Source organism: Bos mutus, chromosome 5 (genome assembly GCF_027580195.1).
Source record: "Bos mutus isolate GX-2022 chromosome 5, NWIPB_WYAK_1.1, whole genome shotgun sequence".
In the NCBI taxonomy this organism is placed as follows: Eukaryota; Metazoa; Chordata; class Mammalia; order Artiodactyla; family Bovidae; genus Bos; species Bos mutus.
In genome coordinates this window covers 66,348,796-66,371,482 of record NC_091621.1, presented here as the reverse complement: position 1 = coordinate 66,371,482, position 22,687 = coordinate 66,348,796, and the positions used below count along the sequence as shown (strand labels likewise).

At 41.4% G+C, this 22,687-nt stretch overlaps 1 protein-coding gene and 1 pseudogene across 1 annotated transcript in view; one reads left to right on the top strand and one right to left on the bottom strand.

Moving 5' to 3' along the window:
• Positions 1 to 22,687, bottom strand: part of LOC138987878 (uncharacterized) — a 165,885-nt gene that overhangs the window by 93,034 nt on the left and 50,164 nt on the right. The gene's annotated exons all lie outside the window — the stretch shown is intronic.
• The window catches only part of LOC138988006 (14-3-3 protein theta-like), a 107,504-nt pseudogene that overhangs the window by 55,169 nt on the left and 29,648 nt on the right, over positions 1 to 22,687 (top strand).

Sequence of the window (22,687 nt, the reverse complement as noted above, 5' to 3'; positions counted from 1 at the left end):
TTCACTTTGACTTTCACTTTCAAGCAGAAGGTGCTTGTGTGACCAGGCCCGTAAAATCTCTGGGTGCTGGATCTTTAGTGGGCTTCTCCAGAAGCAAAAACATTGCACACACACCCTGCTGCATGGTCTTTGCTGAGAGATGAGGGGAGCTGTGGGGCCCTGTGAGAGGGTGAGCGCATCAGGCAGCCTACATATGGATTCCCCAGAGTCTGTGCCTTTTACCTTTATGACCTGGCTGTGTGTCCTCAGAATCTTGGTGTCAGTGCAACCACAGGCACGCCTCATTTCATTGCACTTTGTCTCATTGTGCTTCACTCCACTGCACTTTGCACATAATGCAGGTTTTAAAAACCAATTGAAGGTTTGTAGCCAACCCGTGTCGAGTGAGTCCACTGGTGCCTTTCTCCCAATAGCACTTGCTTGCCTCATGTCCCTGTGCCACAGTTTGGTAATCTTGCAACGTTTCAAAACTTTTCATTATCATTATTATGTTTGTTATGGTCATCTGTGATCAGAGGTCTTTGATGTTACTGTTGTAATTGTTTTGGGGATGCCAAAAACCATGCCCATGTAAGATGGCAAATTTAACCAATAAATGCTGTGTATATTCAGACTGCTCCACCAGCCGCTGTTCCTCCGTCTCTCTCCCTGTCTGCAGGCCTCCCTATTCCATGAGACACAACAGTATTGAAATTAGGACAATAATGACTCCACAACAGCCTCTAAATGTTCAAGTGAAAGGAAGTGGTGTACACATCTCTTCACTTTAAATCAAAAGCTAGAAATGATTAAACTTAGTGAGGAAGGCACGGTCAAAGCCAAGATAGGCTGAAAGCTAGGCTTCTTGCACCAAACAGTTAGGTGAGTTGTGAATGCAAAGGAAAAGTTCCTGAAAGAAGTTAAAACTGCTGCTCCAGTGAACTTACAAATGATAAGAAAATGGAACAGTCTTATCGCTGATAGGAAGAAAGCTTTAGTGGTCTGGATAAAAAAAGTCCAAACAGCCACAACATCCCCTTAAGCCAAAGCCTACTTCAGAGTAAGGTCCTAACTCTCTTCAGTTCTGTGAAGGCTGAGAGGGGTAAGGAAGCTACAAAAGAAAAGCCTGAAGCCAGTAGAGGTTGATTCTTGAGGTTTGAGGAAAGACACCGTCTCCGTAACACAGAAGTACAAGGCAAAGCAAGTGCTTATGTAGAAGCTGCAGCAAGTCCTCCAGAAGATCGAGCTAAGATCATTCATGAAGGTGGTTATACTAAACAATATATTTAAATGTGGACAAAACAGTCTTATACCAGAGGATGATGCCATCTAGGTTCTCATAGGTAGAGAGAAGTCAGTGACTAACACCCCAGCATCAAAGGACAGACTCAGGCTCATGCAGCCAGAGACTTCAAATTGAAGCCAGTGCTTATTTCAGTTCACTTCAGTTCAGTCGCTCAGTCATGTCTGACTCTTTGCCACTCCATGAATCGCAGCACACCAGGCCTCCCTGTCCATCACCAACTCCCGGAGTTCACTCAAACTCACGTCCATCAGGTCGGTGATGCCATCCAGCCATCTCATGCTCTGTCGTCCCCTTCTCCTCCTGTCCCCAATCCCTCCCAGCATCAGAGTCTTTTCCAATTAGTCAACTCTTCGCATGAGGTGGCCAAAGTATTGGAGTTTCAGCTTTAGCATCAGTCCTTCCAATGAACACCCAGGATTGATCTCCTTTGGGATGGACTGGTTGGACCTCCTTGCAGTCCAAGGGATGCTCAAGAGTCTTCTCCAACACCACAGTTCAAAAGCATCAATTCTTTGGCACTCAACTTTCTTCATAGTGCAACTCTCACATCCATACATGGCTACTGGAAAAACCATAGCCTTGACTAGATGGACCTTTGTTAGCAAAGTAATGTCTCTGCTTTTGAATATGCTATCTAGGTTGGTCATAACTTTCTTTCCAAGGAGTAAGCATCTTTTAATTTCCTGGCAGCAATCACCATCTGCAGTGATTTTGGAGCCCCCAAAAATAAAGTCTGACACTGTTTCCACTGTTTCTCCATCTATTTCCCATGAAGTGATGGGACCAGATATGCCAGCAAATTGGGAAAACTCAGCAGGGGCCACAGGACTGGAAAAGGTCAGTTTTCATTCCAATCCCAAAGAAAGGCAATGCCAAAGAATGCTCAAACTACTGCACAATTGCTCTCATCTCACACACTAGTAAAGTAATGCTCAAAATTCTCCAAGCCAGGCTTCAGCAATACATGAACCATGAGATCAAATTGCCAACATCTGCTGGATCATTGAAAAAACAAGAGAGTTCCAGAAAAACATCTATTTCTGCTTTCTTGACTATGCCAAAGCCTTTGAAACTGTGGAAAAGTCTGAAAGAGATGGGAATACCAGACCACCTGACCTGCCTCTTGAGAAACCTATATGCAGGTTAGAACTGGACATGGAACAACAGACTGGTTCCAAATAGGAAAAGGAGTATGTCAAGGCTGTATATTGTCACCCTGCTTCTTTAACTTACATGCAGAGTACATCATGAGAAACGCTGGACTGGAAGAAACACAAGCTGGACTCAAGATTGCAGGGAGAAATATCAAAAACCTCAGATATGCAGATGACACCACCCTTATGGCAGAAAGTGAAGAGGAACTAAAAAGCCTCTTGATGAAAGTGAAAGAGGAGAGTGAAAAAGTTGGCTTAAAGCTCAACATTCAGAAAGTGCTCATTTACCATTCCCCAAATCCTAGGCCCCAAAGAATTATGCTAAGAGCACTGTGCTTGTGCTCTGTAAAGGCAACAACAAAGCTGGATGATAGCATCTGTTTACAACATGATTTACTGAATACTTTAAGTCTACTCTTGAGAGCTAGTGCTCAAAAAAAAAAAAGATTCCTTTCAAAATATTATGGCTTATTGACAATGCACACAAGAGCTCCAAAGGAGATAGTGAGATTACTGTTGAAAGTGAAAGTCTCTCAATTGTTTCTGACTGTTTGTGACCCCATGGACTATACAGTCCATGGAATTCTCCAGGCCAGAGTGAGTAGCCTTTGCCTTCTCCAGGGGATCTTCCCAACCCAAGGATCTCCCGCATTGCAGGTGGATTCTTTACCCTCTGAGCCACCAGGGAACCCCAGACTACAGTATAGCGTAAACATAGCTTTTATATGCACTGGGAAACCAAAAGGTCAGTGTGACTCACTTGATTGTGATATACACTTCATTGTGGTGAGCCAAGTCCACAGCATCTCCGAAGTATGCCTGTAGATGGTGAGTCTCATGAGTGCTTTGAGCTTATCCCTGAATGTGGTGGTGGTCTTGCGGATCCCCAGCACCCTCACACCAATGAAGAAAGCTGCCACAAGCTGTCCTATGGAGTTCCTTGTGACAAGGAGCTGAGGGAGGCCCCTGGCCTATAGCCAGTGAGGAGGAGCTGAGACTTTTGGTCCTGCAGCCTGTAAGAAACAGAGGTCCACCCGAGTGAGCCTGGAGCAAACCCTCCCTGAGCTGAGCCTTCGTTTCCTTGTCCAGGGGATCTTCATGACCCGGGGATTGAACCAGCAGCTCCTGCATTGCAGACGAATTCTTTACTGCTGAGCCACCAGGGAAGCATATGAGTCGAGCCTTCAGATGAAAATCCTGTCATGGCCAACACCTTGACTGCAGCCTTGTGAAAGACCTTGAACCAGAGGCACAACCTAAGCTGTATTTGGGTTCCTGGCCTACTGAAACTGTCTGATAATAAAAGTTTGTTGGGAATCCCCTGGTGGTCCAGTGGTTAGGATTTGGTGCTTTCAACACTGGGTCCCGGGTTCAATCCTTGGTTGGGGAACTAAGAATTTGCAGGCTGTGCAGAACAGCCACAAAATAAGAAAATTTGCTGTTTTTAGCCTTCAGGTTTTGGGGCTTCCCTGGTGCCTCAGACAGTGAAGAATCTTCCAGAAATGCAGGAAATCCAGGTTCAATCCCTGGGTTGGGAAGATTCCCTGGAAAAAGGAATGGCTACCCACTTCAGTATTCTTGCCTGGACAATTCCATGGACAGAGGAGCCTGGTGGGCTATAGTCCATGGGGTTGCAAAGAGTCATACACAACTGAGCAACTACGCACATGCACATGCACGCATGCAATAGATAACTAGTACATCCAGTACGGCTGGAATACAGGGAGCGGGGAGAGTGTGGTAGGTGATGGCCTCAGAGAAGTAGGGAGGCCTCGGACCACACAGGGCATTCTGGTCCATGGTGAGGATTTAGGGTTTTATTCCATTAGAGGATTTGGAGCAGGGAAATCTGATCAGCACATTGTGTTCTGCCTGCCAGTGCTTTCCCACCTTGGCTGCATTTTGGAATCATCAAGGTGCTTTTCAGAAAAACCTATGCTGAGCCCCTAAAGGAGATCAGTCCTGGGTGTTCACTGGAAGGACTGATGTTGAAGCTGAAGCTCCAGTACTTTGGCCACCTGATGCGAAGAACTGACTCATTTGTAAAGACCCTGATGTTGGGAAAGATTGAGGGCAAGAGGAGAAGGGGATGACAGAGGATGAGATGGCTGGATGGCATCACCGACTCAATGGACATGGGTTTGGATGGACTCAGAAGTTGGTGATGGACAGGGAGGCTTGGTGTGCTGGTGTTCATGGGGTTGCAAAGAATCAGACACGACTGCGTGACTGGACTGAACTGAACTGATGCTGAGCCCCACCCTCAGAGATTCTGGTTCAGTGGGCCTCAGGAGAGCCTCCAGTATCATTATTTTTAAAAGCTCTGGAGGTAATTCTGATGGACAGCTTGTGCTGAGAACCAGGTATGCTTTAGGGCAACAAACCTATGTGGGAAGCCAGAGAGGATCACTTGCTAAGTAGGGAGTCAGAACAAAGAGAGTGAGTTGCACATTTTTTTTTAAGTCTTTATTGATTTTGTTACAATATTGCTTCTGTTGTTTATGTTCTGGTTTTTTGGCCAGGAGGCACATGGGATTTAGCTTCCTGACCAGGGATGGAACCTGCACACCCTGCATTGCAAGGGGAAGTCTTCACAGCTGGACTGCCAGGATTTATCACCTATTTCTTTTTTTTTTTTTTTTTTTTTTTTTTATTCTTCCAATTTTATTTTATTTTTAAACTTTACATAATTGTATTAGTTTTGCCAAATATCAAAATGGATCCACCACAGGTATACATGTGTTCCCCATCCTGAACCCTCCTCCTCCTCCCTCCCCATACCATCCCTCTGGGCCGTCCCAGTGCACCAGCCCCAAGCATCCAGCATCATGCATCGAACCTGGACTGGCAACTCGTTTCCTACATGATATTTTACATGTTTCATTGCCATTCTCCCAAATCTTCCCACCCTCTCCCTCTCCCACAGAGTCCATAAGACTGTTCTATACATCAGTGTCTCTTTTGCTGTCTCGCATACATCGGTTATTGTTACCATCTTTCTAAATTCCATATATATCGTTAGTATACTGTATTTATGTTTTTCCTTCTGGCTTACTTCACTCTGTATAATAGGCTCCAGTTTCATCCACCTCATTAGAACTGATTCAAATGTTTTCTTTTTAATGGCTGAGTAATACTCCATTGTGTATATGTACCACAGCTTTCTTATCCATTCATCTGCTGATGGACATCTAGGTTGCTTCCATGTCTTGGCTATTATAAACAGTGCTGGATTTGGGGTACACGTGTCTTTTCCTTCTGGTTTCAATGCCTAGCAGTGGGGTTGCTGGATCATAAGGCAGTTCTATTTCCAGTTTTTAAAATCTCATAGTGGCTGTACTAGTTTGCATTCCCAAACAGTGTAGGAGGGTTCCCTTTTCTCCACACCCTCTCCAGCATTTATTATTTGTAGACTTTTGGATCGCAGCCATTCTGACTGGTGTGAAATGGTACCTCATAGTGGTTTTGATTTGCATTTCTCTGAAATGAGTGATGTTGAGCATCTTTTCATGTGTTTGTTAGCCATCTGTATGTCTTTTTTTGGAGAAATGTCTATTTAGTTCTTTGGCCCATTTTTTGATTGGGTCGTTTATTTTCTGGAGTTGAGCTGTAGGAGTTGCTTGTATATTTTTGAATTAGTTGTTTGTCAGTTGCTTCATTTGCTATTATTTTCTCCCATTCTGAAGGCTGTCTTTTCACCTTGCTAATAGTTTCCTTTGATGTGCAAAAGAATCCCATTTGTTTATTTTTGCTTTTATTTCCAATATTCTGGGAGGTGGGTCATAGAGATCCTGCTGTGATGTATGTCGGAGAGTGTTTTGCCTATGTTCTCCTCTAGGAGTTTTATAGTTTCTGGTCTTACGTCTTTAATCCATTTTGAGTTTATTTTTGTGTATGGTGTTAGAAAGTGGTCCAGTTTCATTCTTTTACAAGTGGTTGACCAGATTTCCCAGCACCACTTGTTAAAGAGATTGTCTTTAATCCATTGTATATTCTTGCCTCCTTTGTCAAGATAAGGTGTCTATATGTCACGTGGATTTATCTCTGGTCTATTTTATTCCATTGATCAATATTTCTGTCTTTGTGCCAGTACCATACTGTCTTGATAACTGTGGCTTTGTAGTAGAGCCTGAAGTCAGGTGGTTGATTCCTCCAGTTCCATTCTTCTTTCTCAAGATCATTTTGGCTATTCAGGTTTTTTGTATTTCCAACAAATTGTGAAATTATTTGTTCTAGCTCTGTGAAGAATACAAAAAATCTATAAATTGCTTTGGGTAGTATACTCATTTTCACTATATTGATTCTTCCAATCCATGAACATGGTATATTTCTCCATCTATTAGTGTCCTCTTTGATTTCTTTCACCAGTGTTTTATAGTTTTCTATATATAGGTCTTTAGTTTCTTTAGGTAGATATATTCCTAAGTATTTTATTCTTTCCGTTGCAATATGAATGGAATTGTTTCCTTAATTTCTCTTTCTGTTTTCTCATTATTAGTGTATAGGAATGCAAGGGATTTCTGTGTGTTGATTTTATATCCTGCAACTTTACTGTAGTCATTGATTATTTCTAGTAATTTTCTGGTGGACTCTTTAGGGTTTTCTATGTAGAGGATCATGTCATCTGCAAATAGTGAGAGTTTTACTTCTTCTTTTCCAATTTGGATTCCTTTTATTTCTTTTTCTGCTCTGATTGCTGTGGCAAAACTATGAATAGTAATGGTGAAAGTAGGCACCCTTGTCTTGTTCCTGACTTTAGAGAAATGCTTTCAATTTTTCACCATTGAGGATAATGTTTGCAGTGGGTTTGTCATATATAGCTTTTATTATGTTGAGGTATGTTCCTTCTATTCCTGCTTTCTGGAGAGTTTTTATCATAAATGGATGTTGAATTTTGTCAAAGGCTTTCTCTGCATCTATTGAGATAATCATATGGTTTTTATTTTTCAATTTGTTAATGTGGTGTATTACATTGATTGATTTGCGGATATTGAAGAATCCTTGCATCCCTGGGATAAAGCCCACTTGATCATGGTGTATGATCTTTTTAATGTGTTGTTGGATTCTGATTGCTAGAATTTTGTTAAGGATTTTTGCATCTATGTTCATCAGTATCACCTATTTCTAATGTCTAATTATTGATCCATATTAGGCAGAGCTGGTGTGTCTAGAATAACACTCTCACTGCTCAGTGCTGGAGAAGTGGCCACAATTGCTCAGCCCTTGAATTGTCCCTTCCTATGAGAGCTGTCATCCATCTGTTCTGTTCACACGAAGCACATTATGGATTAGGCTTCAGGTTCAAAGAGACCAATTCAACATAGCAAAAGTAAATTGACACGACAAAGAGTTGTTTTGTCTTTCTGTTGAAGACAAATGAAGACAAAAGAAGACAAATGAAGTTTTCATGCTACCTGGCTCCATTCTAAAAAGAATGGATCTAATAATGGATCTGTATTATATGACTCTATAATTGATGTGTATATAAGAGAACACATTAGGAGACATGTCAAGATGATCCGCTAAACCGTGGCTTCTGAAAACTCATCCCCCATAGTGAGAAGCCCAAACATTAACATGCCAAGTCAAACGACAAAAAATCACTTTCACGGAGCTATAGCAATTTTGGATTTTTATGTTTATTGTAGTTTCTGTCAGTTATCCTTTATATTGGGACTTCCCAGGTGGCGCTAGTGGTAAAGAACCTGCCTGCCAATGCAGGAGACTTGACACATGGGTTCAATCCCTGGGTCAGGAAGATCCCCTGGAGAAGGAAATGGCAACTCACTCCAGTATTCTTGCCTGGGAAATCCCAAGGACAGACAAACCTGGCGGGCTGCAGTCCACAGGGTCACAAAGAGTTGCACACGACTGCAGCAACTCAGCACACATCCTTTATATTCTTGGCTAAAGAATCTTAAGTTCTGATCAGTACAATAACAATCTTGATGAAAATATAATTAAAATTTTAAATGAAATTTTATTTAATTGAAATGTAAAACCTTGATTTATAATGTTTCATAGTAAAAACCTATGGCAAGGATTCCCTGGTAGCTCAGTGGTAAAGAATTCGCCCGCCAATGCAGGGGACACTGGTTCGATCCCTGATCCAGGAAGGTCTACATGCCATGGAGCAACTAAGCCTGCAGGGTCACAACTATTGAGCCTGCACTCCAGAGCCTGGGAACCAGAGCTACTGACCCCGTGTTCTTCAACTGAGCCCACACGCGTAGCTCCTGGAGTCCACACACCTGAGTCCGGGCTCTGCAACAAGAGAAGCCCAGAAGAGGCCATGCAGCAATGAAGACCTCACACAGCCAACAATAATAAACTCCTAGGCTTTTTGAGGTAGGGATGAAGATAATTATATTTGCTTCTCTCCCCTGTTTGTTGGGGGCCTGAACACAAAGGAGGTTCACCTGGGGGAAAGTGCTGACAACGTTTGTAGGACCAGAAAGAATGTTCTTACACACACGTTAAAAAGAAAAAAAGATGACAAGTTCAAAAGCATTAAATCCCAAATCATTTGTTCATTCAGTCAATTCATTCAACATTGAGTGTACTGTATTAATATGTCAGCACTGTTCTTGGTGCTAGGCTATAGCAGTGAAAAGTTCACACAGGGTTCTTCATTACAGACCTTTCTTTGCATGGAGTGTGTGTGTGTGTGTGTGTGTGATAATAAAAGTCAGGTGGTAATAAATGCCATTATGATAATTAAACAAGATGGTGTGACTGCGAGGTGGGACTGGAAGGGTAGGGGACGGCCACTGTTGGCTGAGTGGCCTATCAGATATCAGACTTACTCCAGAAAGCAACTGTTTGACCCAGAGAGCCTTAATTTTTTTTTTTTTAACTAATTGCCAATCTTGGATATTTGGGAGATTTCACATAAAAACCAGATTTTTATCTTCTCTTGAAAAATCAAAAGATATAATTAGGCTGAGTGGGTATTTCCAATTAATTTTTTTTTTTCTTTTTAACTAAATTGTTTCCAAATTCTGAGGAATTTTCAACCGCTGGGCTAGTCAAAGAACAGGGGCCAAAATGTTGTATGGAATGGATCCAAGGCATTTAGAAATAGCATATATTTATTTATTCTCTTTATGTCTTTTATTAAACTTTCCTATCAAATTACTGTGTGACTTCTCCCCTGATTGGACTCAGATGGACAGAAAATGAGATGTTGATACCTATGGAAAAAAGATACAAAACTCACTTGCACAACTACACTGAGAAGATCGATCCCAAACTGGTTAATGGCTGTCATCAGTTTAAGAGTATTTAAAATTAGCCATTGTTCAACAAAATGTAAATGCCTTGAGAAGCTTATAGCTCATACATGAAAGAAACTTGATTGAGGTTTTCCCAAATTTGACAGCAGTCATAAAAATTTATACATATAATTTACAAATTAGTGTATAAATATCACTAATGCTGCTGCTGCTGCTGCTGCTAAGTCACTTCAGTCATGTCCGACTCTGTGCGACCCCCATAGACGGCAGCCCACCAGGCTCCCCCGTCCTTGGGATTCTCCAGGCAAGAACACTGGAGTGGGTTGCCATTTCCTTCTCAAATGCATGAAAGTGAAAAGTGAAAGTGAAGTTGCTGAGTCATGTCCAACTCCTAGCAACCCCATGCACTGCACTAATAAAGAATTATAAAACTGAAAGAAACTTTTATTTATTTTTTAATTTTATTTTATTTAACTTTACAATATTGTATTGGTTTTGCCATATTAAATATGAATCTGCCACAGGTATACCTGTGTTCCCCATCCTGAACCCTCCTTCCTCCTCATACCATCCCTCTGGGTTGTCCCAGTGCACCAGCCCCAAGCATCCAGTATCGTGCATCGAATCTGGACTGGTGATTCGTTTCATATATGATATTATACATGTTTTAATGCCATTCTCCCAAATCTTCCCACCCTCTCCCTCTCCCACAGAGTCCAAAAGACTGTTCTATACATCAGTGTCTCTTTTGCTATCTCATATACAGGGTTACTGTTACCATCTTTCTAAATTCCATATATATGCGTTAGTATATGGTATTGGTGTTTTTCTTTCTGGCTTACTTCACTCTGTATAATAGGCTCCAGTTTCATCCACCTCATTAGAACTGATTCAAATGTATTCTTTTTAATGGCTGAGTAATTCTCCATTGTGTATATGTACCATAGCTTTCTTATCCATTCGTCTGCTGATGGACATCTAGGTTGCTTCCATGTCCTGGCTATTATAAACAGTGCTGCAATGAACATTGGGGTACACGTGTCTCTTTCCCTTCTGGTTTCCTCAGTGTGTATGCCCAGCAGTGGCATTGCTGGGTCATAAGGCAGTTCTATTTCCAGTTTTTTAAGGACTCTCCATACTGTTCTCCATAGTGGCTGTACTAGTTTGCATTCCCACCAACAGTGTAAGAGAGTTCCCTTTTCTCCACACCCTCTCCAGCATTTATTATTTGTACACTTTTGGATCGCAGCCATTCTGACTGGTGTGAAATGGTACCTCATAGTGGTTTTGATTTGCATTTCTCTGATAATGAGTGATGTTGAGCATCTTTTCATGTGTTTGTTAGCCATCTGTATGTCTTCTTTGGAGAAATGTCTATTTAGTTCTTTGGCCCATTTTTTGATTGGGTCATTTATTTTTCTGGAGTTGAGCTGTAGGAGTTGCTTGTATATTTTTGAGATTAGTTGTCTGTCGCTTCATTTGCTATTATTTTCTCCCATTCTGAAGGCTGCCTTTTCACCTTGCTTATAGTTTCCTTTGTTGTGCAGAAGCTTTTAATTTTAATTAGGTCCCATTTGTTTATTTTTGCTTTTATTTCCAATATTCTGGGAGGTGGGTCATAGAGGATCCTGCTGTGGTGTATGAAAGAAACTTTTAAAACTATAATAAAAATAAACTTTGCTCAACTATGTTTGGAGAAAGATCAAATTACTTCTCAATTCTCTCCAATTGAAAAAGTATGAAATATTATATGAAGAGATGATTAAATAGTGTGTAGTCAAAAAGACAGAATAATAGGTGCGTCAAGCAGATAATCAAAATTAGTAAGAATATTATATCCTTTGTATTTTATAATATTTGTAGTATTTTTCAGCTTTCTAAAAGTTTATAATGTGTTGTGGTATCCTTCTCATTATAAGTAGGTATTTGCTAACATTTTATTCATAATTGTGTATTCTTTTGCTTAAAGAAGACCCCCAGTTGTATAAGGTTGTTCACAAGCCTACACTAGCTCCATCTTGCCCACTGCCCCCCGCCGTCTGTGTGCTCAGAGGATGCTTATTCCCACTCCCTTGAGAAATTTTATTGATAAGGTGATTTGCATCTATGAATAAATAGTATGGAACAGAAGGAAAAAGCTGACCTCTAGTCTTGTTTTTTGAGGATAACTGCTTTACAGCGTTGCGTTAGTCTCTGGTAACAACACAGTGAGTCAGCTCTGTGTCCACACGTATGCCCTCCCCCTTGAGCCGCCCGCCCCCGATCCTGCCTATGACCGCTGGTGCTGATGAATTTTAGTTCCCAGATTCTAAGATCCTAAAGACTTCCTCCCTGTGAAAGTGTCCTCACCAAATGTGAAAGAGGAAAGTCAGGTAAATTCTGCCACATGTCGGGCAGTCCAGCTTTTGTGCACAAATGTTAAGCGCAGAAGGGGCTAAGCCAGTGTCAGGCTTTATGTGCAGTGTGATTCCATGCTGGGGTGACTGTACCCTCACACCCCTACAAAGGTCAGAACAAACATTTTCAAAGTATCAGAATCCTGATTTTTCTGATGCCTGAAATTCAAGACATTGAAAGACATCATCATCAAAGAGACAAAGCTTTTATTTCTGCAATGAAGATTAAAGCAACAGGTAAGAACATGCAGATTACTCTCAGGGAATGTAGCCTATAGTTCGAAAATGACAAATAACTACAACTGTATTCTTTTCTTTACAGCTTTTTAACTTTGCTGAGAAATAAATGCTAAATACAGTAGTGTACATGTAAAGTCTACAGTGTAACGATTTGATGTACATATGCATTGTGGAGCAGTTACCAAGATCAAGGTAAGTAACACATCTGTCACCTCATGTAGTTAAAGTAATTAAGAGTGTGTGTGTGTGTGTGTGTGTGTGCATGTGTGTGGTGAAATGATTAAAATCTACTCTCAGTAACTTTCAAGTATACAGAACCATATTAAATGACTACAGTCATCATGCAGGACCTTCTTTTCATAACAAAAATTTTTTGAACTGTCACCTCAATTCCTACTCCCTGCAGCCCTGGCAAACACCATCCTAATTCTATGTTTCTATGAAATCAGTTTTTGATTGAGGGGAGAAAAAGGAAGGATCGGGGAGTCTCTTTTCTATGTAAACAGGGGCAGTGAGCACATTGGCGCTGATCCATTTCTTCATCCAAGTTCTGCCTGAAGTCTGGTTGGAGAAGCCTGCTAAAGCACAGGGAACATTTTTAATAAGAAAAGAATGCATATATGTATTCATTATGAATAGAAATAGCCATAAATATGCAAAGGGAGAAAGAAATCCATTAGGAAATACTTATTGCCAATCCTCTAAGGAACATGAGATGGAAAATTCTAATGAGCTTACCATAAAACTTCCCTGGCTCAGAGACGTGACTTTTCTGAGTTCCTTCATATTTCACTGTATCTCTGGTAAAGGTAAGAAGATCTCTTTACTTTTTGTTCCTTATTTCTATTTGCAAGGAAGTAAACTGGTTGCATTTTCTTTTGAGAGATTGCAGTGTTTTGTTTTTTTATTGTCATTCTTGAGAAAAGACATGTAACTTGTCCCTTTTATATTTGATAACTGTTTTCTTGTGGAGAACAGATACTTATGGAGAAAGCGTCTAGTCCTGAGATAGCAAATAAATCTCTCATTTCTGTAATTATGGAAATATTCCAAGCTACAATATTCATATCTTCTACTGTCACTGTACTTTCTGAGACAAAGTTTTGTATAAGTAATAAAGACAGAGGGCCAATCCTTCAATAATAAAGTTTTATCTGACTGTGAGTATCATTTTATGGCTGAAAAGCCTTGCAGTAATCATCCAGTTTAAGCTCAGAGATTGAGGACCATGAAAGTCTAAATATTTATCCATTGGTAGCAAAACTGAAACTAGAACTAAATTAATTGATTCCTAGCCCAGGGTTTTTTTTTTTTTTTTTTCCACACCAAGTGACTTCATGTATTTGCCTCATTGTTTAAAAGACCATGATTGTTGCTGCTCTTGTTGTTGGGTTGGTAAGTCACGTCCGACTCTTTGTGACCCCATGGACTGTAGGGTGCCAGTCTCCTGAGTCCCCACTATCTCCCACTTGCTCAGATTCATGTCCATTGAGGTGCTGATCCAATCTAACCATTTCATCCTCTGCTGCCCCTTCTCCTTTTGCCTTCAATTCTTCCCAATCTTAAGGTGTCACAAGGGGCCTGCAGATGGCGACTCATTGCAGGCAGACGGAAGTTTGAGTTTTGTGTCTTGGGTTAGTACAACATAATCCAAAAAGATGATATTAACTATCCAACGTCCCATTTTCATCTTTTCAATTCAGTTCAGTTCAGTCGCTCACTCTTGTCCGATTCTTTGTGACCCCATGAATCGCAGCACGCCAGGCCTCTCTGTCCATCACCAACTCCTGGAGTTCACTCAGACTCACGTCCATCGAGTCAGTGATGCGATCCAGCCATCTCGTCCTCTGTCGTCCCCTTCTCCTCTTGCCCCCAATCCCTCCCAGCATCAGAGTCTTTTCCAATGAGTCAACTCTTTGCATGAGGTGGCCAAAGTACTGGAGTTTCAGCTTTAGCATCATTCCTTCCAAAGAAATCCCAGGGCTGATCTCCTTCAGAATGGACTGGTTGGATCTCCTGGCAGTCCAAGACACTCTCAAGAGTCTTCTCCAACACCACAGTTCAAAAGCATCAATTCTTCGGCACTAAGCTTTCTTCACAGTCCAACTCTCACATCCATACATGATCACAGGAAAAACCATCATAGCCTTGACTAGACAAACCTTTGTTGGCAAAGTAATGTTTCTGCTTTTGAATACTCTATCTAGGTTGGTCATAACTTTCCTTCCAAGGAGTAAGCGTCTTTTAATTTCATGGCTGCAGTCACCATCTGCAGTGATTTTGGAGCCCAGAAAAATAAAGTCTGACACTGTTTCCACTGTTTCCCCATCTATTTCCCATGAAGTGATGGGACCGGATGCCATGATCTTTGTTTTCTGAATGTTGAGCTTTAAGCCAACTTTTTCACTCTCCACTTTCACTTTCATCAAGAGGCTTTTGAGTTCCTCTTCACTTTCTGCCATAAGGGTGGTGTCATCTGCATATCTGAGGTTATTGATATTTCTCCCTGCAATCTTGATTCCAGCTTGTGTTTATTCCAGCCCAGTGTTTCTCATGATGTACTCTGCATAGAAGTTAAATAAGCAGGGTGACAATATACAGCCTTGACGTACTCCTTTTCCTATTTGGAACCAGTCTGTTGTTCCATGTCCAGTTCTAACTGTTGCTTCCTGACCTGAATACAGATTTCTCAAGAGGCAGATGAGGTGGTCTGGTATTCCCATCTCTTTCAGAATTTTCCAGTTTATTGTGATCCAAACATCAAAGGCTTTGGCATAGTCAATAAAGCAGAAATAGATGTTTTCCTGGAACTCTCTTGCTTTTTCCATGGTCCAGCGGATCTTGGCAATTTGATCTCTGGTTCCTCTGCCTTTTCGAAAACCAGCTTGAACATCAGGAAGTTCACGGTTCACATATTGCTGAAGCCTGGCTTGGAGAATTTTGAGCATTACTTTACTAGCGTGTGAGAGGAGTGCAACTGTGCGGTAGTTTGAGCATTCTTTGGCATTGCCTTTCTTTGGGATTGGAATGAAAACTGACCTTTTCCAGTCCTGTGGCCACTGCTGAGTTTTCCCAATTTGCTGGCATATTGAGTGCAGCACTTTCACAGCATCATCTTTTAGGATTTGAAATAGCTCAACTGGAATTCCATCACCTCCACTAGCTTTGTTCGTAGTGATGCTTTCTAAGGCCCACTTGACTTCACATTCCAGGATGTCTGGCTCTAGGTCAGTGATCACACCATCATGATTATCTGGGTCATGAAGATCTTTTTTGTACAGTTCTTCTGTGTATTCTTGCCACCTCTTCTTAATATCTTCTGCTTCTGTTATTTCCATACCATTTCTGTCCTTTATCGAGCCCATCTTTGCATGAAATGTTCTCTTGGTATCTCTAATTTTCTTGAAGAGATCTCTAGTCTTTCCCATTCTGTTGTTTTCCTCTATTTCTTTGCATTGATCGCTGAGGAAGGCTTTCTTATCTCTTCTTGCTATTCTTTGGAACTCTGCATTCAGATGCTTATATATTTCCTTTTCTCCTTTGCTTTTCAATTCTCTTCTTTTCACAGCTGTTTGGTCCACTGGAGAAGGGAATGGCAAACCACTTCAGTATTCTTGCCTTGAGAACCCCATGAACAGTATGAAAAGGCAAAATGATAGGACACTGAAAGATGAACTCCCCAGGTCAGTAGGTGCCCAATATGCTACTGGAGATCAGTGGAGAAGTAACTCCATAAAGAATAAAGGGATGGAGCCAAAGCAAAAACAATACCCAGCTGTGGATATGACTGGTTATAGAATCAAGGTCCGATGCTGTAAAGAGCAATATTGCATAGGAACCTGCAATGTCAGGTCCATGAATCAAGGCAAATTGGAAGTGGTCAAACAAGGGATGGCAAGAGTGTATGTCGACATTCTAGGAATCAGCAAACTAAAATGGACTGGAATTGGTGAATTTAACTCACATGACCAGTATATCTACTACTCTGGGCAGGAATCCCTCAGAAGAAATGGAGTAGCCATCATGGTCAACAAAAGAGTCCGAAATGCAGTACTTCGATGCAATCGAAAAACAACAGAATGATCTCTGTTCATTTTCAAGGCAAACCATTCAATATCATGGTAATCCAAGTCTATGCCCCAACCAGTAATGCTGAAGAAGCTGAAGTTGAATGGTTCTATGAAGACCTACAAGACCTTTTAGAACTAACACCCAAAAAAGATGTCCTTTTCATTATAGGGGACTGGAATGCAAAAGTAGGAAGTCAAGAAACACCTGGAGTAACAGGCAAATTTGGCCTTGGAATATGGAATGAAGCAGGGCAAAGACTAATAGAGTTTTGCCAAGAAAATGCACTGGTCATAGCAAACACCCTCTTCTAACAACACAAGAGAAGACTCTATACATGGACATCACCAGATGGTCAACACCAAAATCAGAATGATTATATTGTTTGCAGTCAAAGATGGAGAAGCTCTATACAGTCAGCAAAAACAAGACCAGGAGCTGACTGTGGCTCAGATCATGAACTCCTTATTACCAAATTCAGACTTAAATTGAAGAAAGTAGGGAAAACCACTAGACCATTCAGGTATGACCTAAATCAAATCCCTTATGCTTATACAGTGGAAGTGAGAAATAGATATAAGGGCCTAGATCTGATAGACAGAGTGCCTGATGAACTATGGACTGAGGTTCGTGACATTGTACAGGAGACAGGGATCAAGACCATCCCCATGGAAAAGAAATTTCATCTTTTACTCAACCATTTAATGTGCCAAAAGTATTTTTTGCGGTCTTCATTATCTTCAGTCAACTCCCAGGTTTCCTTTTCATTTGTTTTTCTTTTAGTTTTTAAAATCTTACACCTAGAACTGGAAAGCAGGATTAGCATGGAAGGCAGAGTGTTATAGAAACAATAAAAACTGCAGACCAAAAGCACTGACTTTAGACTGTCTCCAGAGGATGGTTTGTATTTGCATCAACAATGTCCACCTTTTTTTTCTTTTCTTTTTTTTGTTTACTGGGGAGAGGTTGAGTTTTGCAAAGTCCTTCATCTTGAGCATGTTCAGCAACGATGTGATTGACTACAGTAAGTGGTGGTGGAAGATGCTAAAAGGCCTTCTCTCCCACATGCAAGTACCCAGTGGATAAATGTATAGGTTGTGTTCTGCTCAAGGGCATCAGGCCTGGCAGGTTGCAAATGAAAGTGAAAGTGAGAGTCACCAGTTACATCTGTCTCTTTGTGAGCCCATGGACTATTTACTCCATGGAATTATCCAGGCCAGAATATTGGAGTGGGTTGCCTTTCCCTTCTCCATGGGATCTTCCCAACCCAGGGATCGAACCCAGGTCTCCCACATTGCAGGAGGATTCTTTACCAGCTGAGCCACCAGGGAAGCCCTGGCACATGGAGGCCGACACCAAATCTGTGCCCTTGTCATCAAGCTCTATGCCCTGGAGGGACTGCAGTGGCTGAGAGAAGAGACAGCAAAGTTTCTCCAAGGTTCAGTGTTAGACTTCATTTTAGTATCGTCCTGATTCTGTAGGCTCCTGTGTAAAAGTGAATGGTTCCAGGACCAGATTGCCACAGACAAAACATTGAAGAAACCAAGAAACATACTGAATCACATTATGTATCCCCCTGCAAACTTAATCCCCAACCATGTCTTATTTATATTTTTTTTTTTTTTTTGCCATACCATGTGGCATGCAGAGTCTTAGTTCCCCTACTTGGGATAGAACCCATGCCCCCTGCATTAGGAACATGGAGTCTTAATCACTGGACTACCAAAGAAGCCCCTTTTTATATTCATTATTTATTGGTTTAAATTAAATATCAAAGAGTTCATATAAGGCAATAATCACATTTGTATAATGAGGAAAGATCTTTCAGTCAAAACTTAGGTCTTAATTATGGAAATCATATGAGTAAAATATTATTAATGTAATGAGTGTGGGGAAACCTTTGATTCTGGTTCATATTTTATGTGACACCAAAGAAATCATGCTAAAAAGAAGAGAGAAGAAATGCTCTAAATGTAGTCAGTCCTTCAGCTGCTGGTCAAATATCTTGCATCACCAGAGAACCCATACCCAGTTAATTGTGTAGGTATGCAATAAATACAGAAATATGATAATTTAGTGGAATGAGAGATTGCCCATTTGGATTCAAGATCTTTTAGGAGATTTTTGGATTAGGAAAAATATCCCTAATGCTTTTCTAATTGCATTTTGATTTTACCCAGCAACATACCACTCAGCGGTGATTGGTTGAAACACTGAAGATTTTGTTTTTCCTAATGCCTGTTGCTCTGAAGCATAAACCCTTGCCTTTTCTTATCTTGTTTTCTATGGCTGGAACTCTTTCCCCATCTCTACAACCTAAAATCTCAATTGTCAATTCCTTTAACCAGCTGTCTTTGACTTTCCTAAAATGAGTTAATCAGTGTCTGTAATCCTACCTTCACACTTTATTCATGAGTATACTTTAGCTCTTGGCAATGTAAAAATTAACAAACAGAAATCTCAATTATAGTAGATTTCAGAGCGCAGAAGAGGGAGCTCCCATCACCTATGGTGACAGCAGAGCCCAACAGGAGAAGAAACACTTCCTCTTCTTGCCTGGTAAGAGATCAGCCAATGAGAAATGGTCACAACTCAGTCAAGGAAAAGCCACCGCACTTCTAAGTGTAAATTCCTCCAATGGACTGTTTCCTGTAGCTCACCTGACTTCCTGACTTCCTTTTCCTGTTTACAAAGGAGTCCTTCTCTCTGTGCTAGAGGGGATTTGCATATGGCTCACCATGACTGCAGATGCCCAAATTGCAATTGTTTATTGATCCTGAAAAAACTCATTTTTGCTGGAGAAATAAGTGGCAGTCTATTTTGTTTTAGATCAAAGCACTGTAGCAGTTTGTTTATGACTTGCTACCTACGAGATTATGAATTTTCATTGTTGTTGGATGAATAATGCTTTGGCAGTGCTAAGAGAAAATATTTTCATGTAGTTTGATGTTTTCAGAAACGTTGGTAGCTAAAATAAAAAATAAAAGAGTAAATTAGTATATTTTTGGTTGTGCTGATACTATATGAAAACACTATAGAGAAAAATATTAGTGTGGGGAGGGGCAGTCTATAGGACTGAGCTTTTAACCTGTGAATGATGCCATCTCCAGGTATACAGTGTCAGAACTGAGCTGAATTACAGGATACCAGGCTGATGTTTGAGAATTGCTTGGTGGTGCTGGGAATACCCCAGGCATTGGAATGTGAGGCAGAATCTTTTGTGAAAATCAAAGTTACAACATGTGTTACAACAGGGAAATGTGTGGAAATTAGAGAAGATAAAGGGACATTGTTGAAAACTGAAGCAAAATCTAATGAGATTTTATAAGGATATCATCATTAGGACTTAGAACCTAATATTCTTCATTTTGAACTGTAGTATTCGAAAAGACTCTTGAGAGTCCCTTGGACTGCAAGGAGATCAAACCAGTCAATCGTAAAGACAATCAACCTTGAATACTCATTGGAAGGACTGATGCTGAAACTCCAATACTTCGGCCACCTGATGTGAAGAGCTGACTCATTAGAGAAGACCCTGATGCTGGGAAAGATTGAAGGCAGGAGAAGGGGACAACAGAGGACGAGATGGTTGGATGGCATCACTGACTTGATGGACATGAGTTTGAGCAGGCTCTGGGAGTTGGTGATAAACAGGGAAGATCTGGCGTGCTGCAGGCCATGGGGTTGCAAACAGTCAGATACAACTGAGCGACTGAACTGAATATTCTTAATTAATATGTAAATTGTCATAGTGAAAATGGCATTACTGTATATTTGCCCACATCAGGGCACACAATTTTAGGGATCAATAAATTAGATAAACTTAACAAGATTAATGGGCTTCCCTGGTGGCTCTGACAGTAAAGAATCCGCCTGCAATGCAGGAGACCGGGGTTCGATCCCTGAGTTGGGAAGATCCTCTAGAGAAGGGAATGGCTACCCACTCCAGTATTCTTGACTGGAGAGCTCCATGGACAGAGGAGCCTGGCGGGCTACAGCCATGGGGTCGCAAAGACTCAGGCATGACTGAGTGATTAACACTTTCAACAAAATTCTAAATGTTTTATCAATTAAGGTTTAAAGGCGACTTTACAACATGAAAGCTTTACAACTTTCTGCAAGATGTAATGCACTATTACAGTACCAAAAAAAAAAAAAAAAAAAAAGAAAGTAATGGGACAACATCATCAAAGAAGAACAATTTATTTTAAAAGCTTGAAGAAATAAACATAGCACTTCTCTGTAAGCAAAGTGAATATGAAGGAAAAGTCACATGGTCTATTTGACCTAGATGTAACTTTTACATGAGAAAAAAAGCACAGTTATCTGCAAACTAAACTTCTAGTTTCCTTTTGAGAATAAATTGAGAGAAATCATGTCGTAGATAAGACCAATCGTGACAGGCAGGCTGGCTGGGCATTTAGCTAGACAACATTTCTCAGTCTCTTTTGCACTTAGATGTAGCTGGGTGACTGAGTTCTAGCCGATAACTGAGTTGAGGTGAGGTATACCTCCAGGACTGGCCCATAAGACCTTCTCATGTCCTTTTCCCTTCTTCTGGTTTGATGGAGGTGAACACGGCAGCCTCGGAAGACGTGAGTTGAAGATGAAGGAGCCACAAGATGGGCTAGCAATTAGAGGAGAGCCATCTGTCATCGGGAACACTTATTCTGGACTTCCATATGTGAGAAATAAATGTCCATTGTGTTTGAGCTATTGTATATTTTGAGGTTTGTTATGGCAGCTAGTGTTACCTTAGCCAATATAACAGGGGTCTGTAAATTATTTCTTAGTGTTGTTGGCACACTTAAACCTAGGTTAACCTAATGCCCCACCCACAAAAACCACTGCCATATGCTGCCTTGATGTTGCCCTCCAATACAATCCATCCCCAGTATGGATACAGGCCTCTGGGAAGAGTGTAACTGAATAGGGTACGTAATACCATGAACCCTTACACCTCAATTCCTTATCTATTAAATGAGGATCATAAGCCTTACCCTGTGGGCTTCCCAAGTGGCACAGTTGGTAAGGAATCCGCCTGCCAAAGCAGGAGACACAGGGGACACGGGTTCGATCCCTGGGTCAGGAAGATCCTCTGGCGTAGGAAATGGCAACCCATCCCAGTACTCTTGCCTAGGAAATCCCATGGACAGAGGAGCCTGGTGGGCTGCAGTCCACGGGGTTGCAAAGAATTGGATGTGCTGAGCGCATGTGTGCACAACTCACCGGGACGCTGTCCTAGGCAGAGTAAACATTCCACTGGGGACAGAGGCATTCAGACACCAGGAAGTTGATCTCTTCTAGAATCAAGATCTAGAACTCCACGTTTTAGTGCCAAACACTGGGTGTGTGTGAGTCCATCCTCTTGTGCTAGTCCAAGAGACATCTCCCAAGCTCTCTAGGCCTTCCTCCAATCCCAGCAAAACGAACGGTCTTGATTCAGCTGAAGCACCAAGTTCCACTGGCACTCAGATCCACAGCTCCAGAAATGAATATGGAATGATTTGGGGCTCAATCCCTGGGTCAGGGAGATCCTGGGAGAAGGGAATGGCAACCTGCTCCAGTGATGTTGCCTAGAGAATTCCATGGACAGAGGAGCCTGGCGGGCTGTAGTCCATGGGGTTGCAAAGAGTCAGATGCAACTGATTGATGAACACTTTCATTTGCAACCTAGTGGTGGTTACTGCGGCTTTGGTAAGTAGGCGGTATAGGATACCAGATTTTGGATGTCTTGCTGTCTCTACCTGGAAGACTACCATTCATAAATATCCAATTTCATCCTCAGTGACCTCAACCTCACGGAGTTAGGCAAATATATTATTTTAGTTAAAAAAAAATAGCTACTACCCACTGAATATTCAGAGAAGGCAATGGCACCCCACTCCAGTACTCTTGCCTAGAAAATTCCATGGACGGAGGAGCCTGGTAGACTGCAGTCCCTGGGGTCGCTAAGAGTCGGACACGACTGAGTGAATTCACTTTCCCTTTTCACTTTCATGCATTGGAGAAGGAAATGGCAACCCACTCCAGTGTTCTTGCCTGGAGAATCCCAGGGATGGGGGAGCCTGGTGGGCTGCCGTCTATGGGGTCGCACAGAGTCGGACACGACTGAAGTGACTTAGCACCAACTGAATATTACCTGTGACCCACATACTGTTATAACAATTTTGAGATTTTCTTTACTGCTTGAGATAAATGGGAGTGTTTCCAGCATTCTTGGTCTACATCACTGCTATTGATCCAGGTGTTTAGGTCAAAATCCTGAAGGCATCCTAGATTCCTTACTTTTATTATACCTTATATCCA